Source organism: Colobus angolensis, unplaced genomic scaffold, assembly GCF_000951035.1.
Source record: "Colobus angolensis palliatus isolate OR3802 unplaced genomic scaffold, Cang.pa_1.0 Scaffold1008, whole genome shotgun sequence".
Lineage (NCBI taxonomy): Eukaryota > Metazoa > Chordata > Mammalia > Primates > Cercopithecidae > Colobus > Colobus angolensis.
Window position 1 is genome coordinate 38,179 of NW_012111009.1, and position 6,537 is coordinate 44,715.

Sequence of the window (6,537 nt, forward strand, 5' to 3'; positions counted from 1 at the left end):
TTATATGACAAGCCCATACCTAATATACTCAATGGTGAAAGTTAAAGGCTTTTCCTCTAGGACCATGAATAAAAAAGGGATGCATACTCTCCTCACTTCTATTCAACATAGTACTGGTAGTCCTAGCTAGAGCAATTAGTCAAGAGATAAAATTAAAAACCATCCAAATTGGAAAATAATAAGTTACATTGAGTCTCTTTGATGATGACGTGATCTTATCTAGGAAAAACCTTCCAGAATACACCAAAAAGTTATTAGAACCAATAAATGAATTCAGGAAAGTTGACAGACATTAAATTAACATATAAAAATTAGCAGCATTTCTGTACACTAACCACAAATTATCCAAGAAATAAATCAAGAAAACAATCCCATTTACAGTATCTATAAAAATTAAATAATTCAGTGTAACCAAGGAGGTGAAAAATCTGTACACTGAAAACTACACAATATTGATGAAAAAATTGAAGATATAAATAAATGAAAAGATATCATAAGTATCTAGTTCTGATTCATAAATTTAAAAAATTAGGGTTGCTAAAATATCTATCCTACCCAAAATGATCTATAAATTCCATGCAATTCCTATCAAAATTCCAATGGCATTTTTCACAGAAATAGAAAAATCTATCTTAAAATTCATATGGAACTAGAAAATACCCCCAAAGAGCCAAAGCAATTCTGAGCAAAAAGAGATAAAGTAGAAGAATTGTGTTGCTTGATTTCAAACTTTTCTACAAAGATATAGCAATCAAACCAGCATAGTACTGGCATAGAAACTGACACATAGGCAAATCAAAGAGACTAGGGATCCCAGAAATAAATCCAGATATCTTCATTCTACTGATATTGAACAAAGATGCCAAGAACATATAATGGGGAAAGGGAAAGTCTCTTCAATAAATGGTGCTGGGAAAACATGCAAAATAATGAAATTAGACACGTATATTACACCATCTACAAATATCGACTCTGGGTCTCCAGCCTATTCCATTGGTCTGTCTGTGTTTGTACCAGTACCATGCTGTTTTAAAATCATAAATCATAAATAAGATGATAAAATATTAAATAAGATAGATAAGATAAATACCACTATACTTGTGGTATAGTTTGAAGTCAAGTAGTGTGATGTCTCTAGCTTTGCTCTTTTTGCTTAGGATTGCTTTAACTATTAAGGCTCTTCTCTGGTTCCAAATGAATTTAAAATGGTGGTTTTCTAATTCTATGTAAAATGATGTTGGTAGTTTGATAGGAATAGGGTTGAATCTGTAAATTGCTTTGGTCAGTATCATTATTTCAGCAGTATTGACTCTTCCTATACATGAGTATGGAATGTTTTTCCATTTGTGTCATCTCTGATTTCTTTCAGCAGTGTTTTGTAATTCTTGTTATAAAGATCTTTTACTTCCTTGGTTAGCTATATTCCTAGGTATTTTATTCTTTTTGTGGCTACTGTGAATGGGATTATATTCTTGATTTCACTCTCAACTTGAATTTACCAGTGCAAAGAAATGTTACTGATTTTAGTACACTGATTTTGTATGCTGAAACTTTGCTGAAGTTGTTTACCAGATCTAAAAGACTTTGGGCAGAGACTATGGGGTTTTCTACGTATAGTGTCATATCATCTGTGACTTCCTTTCTTCCTATTTAGATGTCTTTTATTTCTTTCTCTTGCCTGATTGCTCTGGCTAGAACTTCCAGTACTATGTTTCATAGAAGTGGTAACAGTGAGCATCCTTGTCTTGTCCTGATTCTCTAGGGGAATGTTTCCACCTTTTGGCTGTTCAGAATGATGTTGGCTATGGGTTTGTCATAGATGGCTCTTATTATTTTCAGGTAGGCACCTTCCATGAATAATTTGCTAAGAGTTTTTAACATGAAGGGATGTTGAATTTTACCAAAAGTCTTTTATGCATCAATTGAGATGATCATGTGGTTTTTGTTTTTAGTTCTGTTGATGTGATGAGGCACATTTATTGATGTATGCATGTTGAACCAACTTTGCATTGCAGGAATAAAGCCTACTTGATCATAGTGAATTAGGTTTTTCATGGCTGCTGGTTTCAGTTTGCTAGTATTCCATTAATCATTTTTGCATCTATGTTAATCAAGGATATTTGTCTGAAGTTTTCTTTCTTCATTGCATCTCTGCCAGGTTTTGGTATCAGAATGATGCTGGCCTCATAGAATGAGTTAGGGTTGAGTCTGTCCTCAATTTTTTGGAATAGTTTCAGTAGGATTAGTACCAGCTCTTTTTTTATATAACTAGTAAAATTCAGCTGTGAATCCATCTGGTTCAGGGATTTTTCTGGTTGGTAGATTTTTTTAAAAAATAATTGATTCAATTTCAGAACTCATTATTGGTCTGTTCAAGGTTTTAATTTCTTCCTGGTTCAATCTTGGGAGGTTGTATCTTCCCAGGAACTTATCCATTTCTTCTAAGTTTTCTAGTTTGTGTACACAGAGGTGCTCATAATAGCCTCTGAGGTTTGTTTGTTTGTATTTCTGTAGAGTTGGTGTAATGTCCCCTTTGTGATTTCCGACTGTGTTTATTCGGATCTTCTCCTTCATTCTTTATTAGTCTAGATGCTGATCTATCAGTCTTATTTATTCTTTCAAAACTCCATTATTTGGTTTCATTTATCTTTTGTATGATTTTTATCATCTCCATTTCATTCAGTTCAGCTCTGATTTTGGTTATTTCTTTTCTTCTGTTACTTCTAGGATTGGTTTTCTCTTGTTTTTCAATTTCCTCTAGATGTGATATTAGATTGTTAATTTGAGATCTTTATAACTTGCTGATGTGGGCATTTGGCACTACAAACTTTATTCATAACATTGCTTTAGCTGTGTCCCAAGATTATGCTATGTTGTATCATTATCAGTAGTTTTAAATAATTTCTTGATTTCAGCCTTAATTTTATTCCTTACCACAAAGTCACTTAGGAGAAGACTGCTTAACCTTTGACAAAGTTGAGGGAAAAAAAACAATGGGTAAAATACTCTCTATACAATAAATGGTGCTGGGATAACTGGATAGCCATATGCAGAACATTGAAGCTGGACCCCCAATCTTTCACCATATAGAAAAATCAACTCAAAATGAATTACAGACTTAAATGTAAAACCTAAAATTGAAAAAAAACCTAGAAGAAAATCTAGGAAATACCACTCTGGACATCAGCTCAGGCAAAGACTTCATGACAAAGACTCCAAAAGTAATCACAACAAGAACAAAAACTGACAAGTGGGACCTAATTAAATGAATGAGCTTCTGAACAGCTAAAGAAACTATCAACAGAGTAAACAGACAACTTACAGAATGGGAGAAAATATTTGCAAACTATGCATCCAACAAATGTGTAATATTCAGTACCTATAAGGAACACAAATAGATTAACAAGCCCCAAACAATCTAATTTTTTTAAATGAGCAAAGGACATGAAAAGACACTTCTCAAAAAAGACATTTATACTGCCAACTAGCATATGAAAAAAAAAATGCTCAATATCACTCATCATTAAAGAAATGCAAATCAAAACCACAATGAGATACCATCTCACACTAGTCAGAATGGCTATTACTAAAAAGTCAAAAAACAACAGATGCTGGTAAGGTTGCACAGAAAAGAGAATGCTTATATACTGCTGGTGGGAATGTAAGTTAGTTCAGCCACTGTGGAAATTAGTCTGGAGATCTCTAAAAGAATTTGAAATAGAACTACCATTCAACTGAGCAATCCCATTATTGGGTACATACCCAACAGAAAATAAATCATCCTACTTTAAGGTACATGCACAGGCATCTTCATTGGAGCACTAATCATAACAAAAGACATTGAATCAACCCAGATGGCCATAAGTGGTAGACTGGATAAAGAAAACGTGGTACATATATACCATGAAATACTACACAACTATAAGAAATGAGATCATGGCCTTTGCAGCAACCTGAATGGAACTGGAGGCTATTATCTTAAGCAAATAAAGGCAGGAATAGAAAACCAAATACTGCATATTCTCACTTATAAATAGGAGCCAAACCCTGAGGTCACATAGACACAAAAAAGAGAAAAATAGGAGGAGGTGGAGCAGGATGGCTAAATGGAAGACTCCACCAATTGTCCCCCCAAAAAGGACACTAATGTAACCACTATCTACACAAAAAAAGCACCTTCATAAGAAACAGAAAATCAGGTGAGCACTCACAATACCTGGTTTTTACTTTACATGACCAAAAGAGGCACTGGAAGAGGGTAGGAATCAGTGTTGAATCACTGATGCCAGCAACACCCCTATCCCCTGGCAGCAGCCATGTGACACAGAAAATCTGTGCACTTGGGGGACAGAGAGTGTAGCAAATGTGAGACACTGCATTGAGCTCAGTGCTGCCTGCCACAGCAGAAAGCAAAACCAGTTTGAACTCAGGTGACACTCGCCCACAGAGGAAGCAGTTAGGTCAGCCCTAGCCAGAGAGGAATCATGCATCCCAGAGGCTGGAAGTCAAGTTTCTCGGCAAACCTCACCACTGAGGGCCAAAATGCTCTGGGGTCCTAGTAAACCTGAATGGCAGTCTAGGACACAAGGACAGCAATTCCTAGGCAACTACTAGTGCTGGACTGAGCTCAGAGTCAGAGAACCAGGATGGCAGGTGACCTAGGGAGACACCAGCTGGAGTAGTTAAAGGAGTGCTTGGGCCATCTCTCCCCAAACCCCAGGCAGTGCAGCTTGCAGTGACACAAGTGACTTCTTTCTTCTGCTTCAGGGGAGGAGAGCAAAGAGTCAAGAGGGCTTTGTCTTGCATCTTGGATACCAGCTCAGACACAGTAAGATAGGGCACTAGGCAGAGTAATGAGTCCCCTATACCAGGCCCTAGCTCCCAAAAAACAGTTCTAGACACACCCTGGACCAAAAGAGAACAAACTACCTTGAAAGTAGAACCCAGTCCTGGCAGGATTCATCACCTGATGACCAAAGAGCCCTTGGTCCCTGAATAACCAGAAGTGATACCCAGGGAGTATGCCATGGGCCTTGGGCTCTGAGATGTGCTGACTACAGATGTGACCCATCACATTCCCAGCTTTGGTAGCTATGGTGAAAGATACCTTCCATTTGAGAAAAGCAGATGGAAATGTAAAGGGGACTTTGTCTTGCACCTTAGGTACCAGCTCAGCCACAGTGGGATACAGCAACAGGTAGGCTCTTGGGGCTCCCATGTCCAGGACTAGGCTTATGGGCAGCATTTTTGAACCTGCCTTGGGCTAGAGGGGAGCCCATTGCCCTGAAGGTTGAGTCCCAGGCCAGGCAGCTTTCACCACAAGCTGACTGAAAAGCCCTTGGGCTTTAAGGGAACATCAGCAGTAGCCAGGCAGTACTCCACATGGGCTCTTCTGCATGTGGAAGAGGGAGGGAAGACTGGGAATGACTGCATCTTATGGTTTGAGTGCCAGCTCAGCCATAGTACAATAGAACACCAAGTAGACTTCTCAGGTTTTGACTCTAGTCCCTGGCTCCTGGACAGCACCTCTGGACATACCCAGGGCCTGGGATATCTTACTGCCATGAAGACACAATCCTGGCTATCTTCAACACCTGCTCATTGTAGAGCCCTAGGGCCTTGAGTAAAGATAGGTGGTGGCCAGTTAGTAGTTACAGCAGGCCTTGACCAAGACCCAGTGGTGTGCAGGCTTCGGGTCTTACCCAGAGCAGTCCCAGTGGCCACAGGGGTGCCTGCATCACCACACTGCCAGTTCCAGGTGAAAGACTGCCAGTTCCAGACAGAGAGACCCCATTTGTTTGGGAGAAAGTACCAGAAAAGAATAAAAGTCTCTGCATGATAATCCAGAGAATTCTTTCGGATCTTATTCAAGGCCACCAAGGTGGTACCTCTATGAATCTAAAAAAAAAAAAAAAAAAAAAAAAAAAAAAAAAACAGAAATATTGGGTTTTGGGCCCAAGTCTCATCAAATACCTAGAAAGTCTTCTCAAGAAGAATGAGCGTAAACAAGCCCAGGCTGTAAAGATTACAACAAATATCTAACTCTTCAATGCCCAGACACCAACAAACATCTACAATTATCAAGATCACCCAGGAAAACATAACCTCAAAAAAAGGAATAAGGCACCAGGGACCAATCCTAGAGAAACAGAGACACGTGATCTTTCAGATAGAGAATTCAAAATAGTTGTTTGAAAGAGATTAAAAGTAATTCAAGATAAAGCAGAAAAGGAATTCAGAATTCTATCAGATAAATTTAACCATGAGATTAAAATAATTAAAAAGAATCAAGCAGAAATTCCAGAGAAACAATGCAATTGACAGAATGCAGCAATCACTTAATAGCAGAACTGAGCAAGTAAAAGAAAGAATTAGGTTGCTGTTAAGCTGACCGAATAGGAACAGCTCCAATCTGCAACTACCAGTGAGATCGATGGAGAAGGTGGGTGATTTCTGCATTTCCAACTGAGGTACCCAGTTCATCTCATTGAGACTGGCTGGACAGTGGGTACAGCTCAAGGAGGGCGAGCCAAAGCA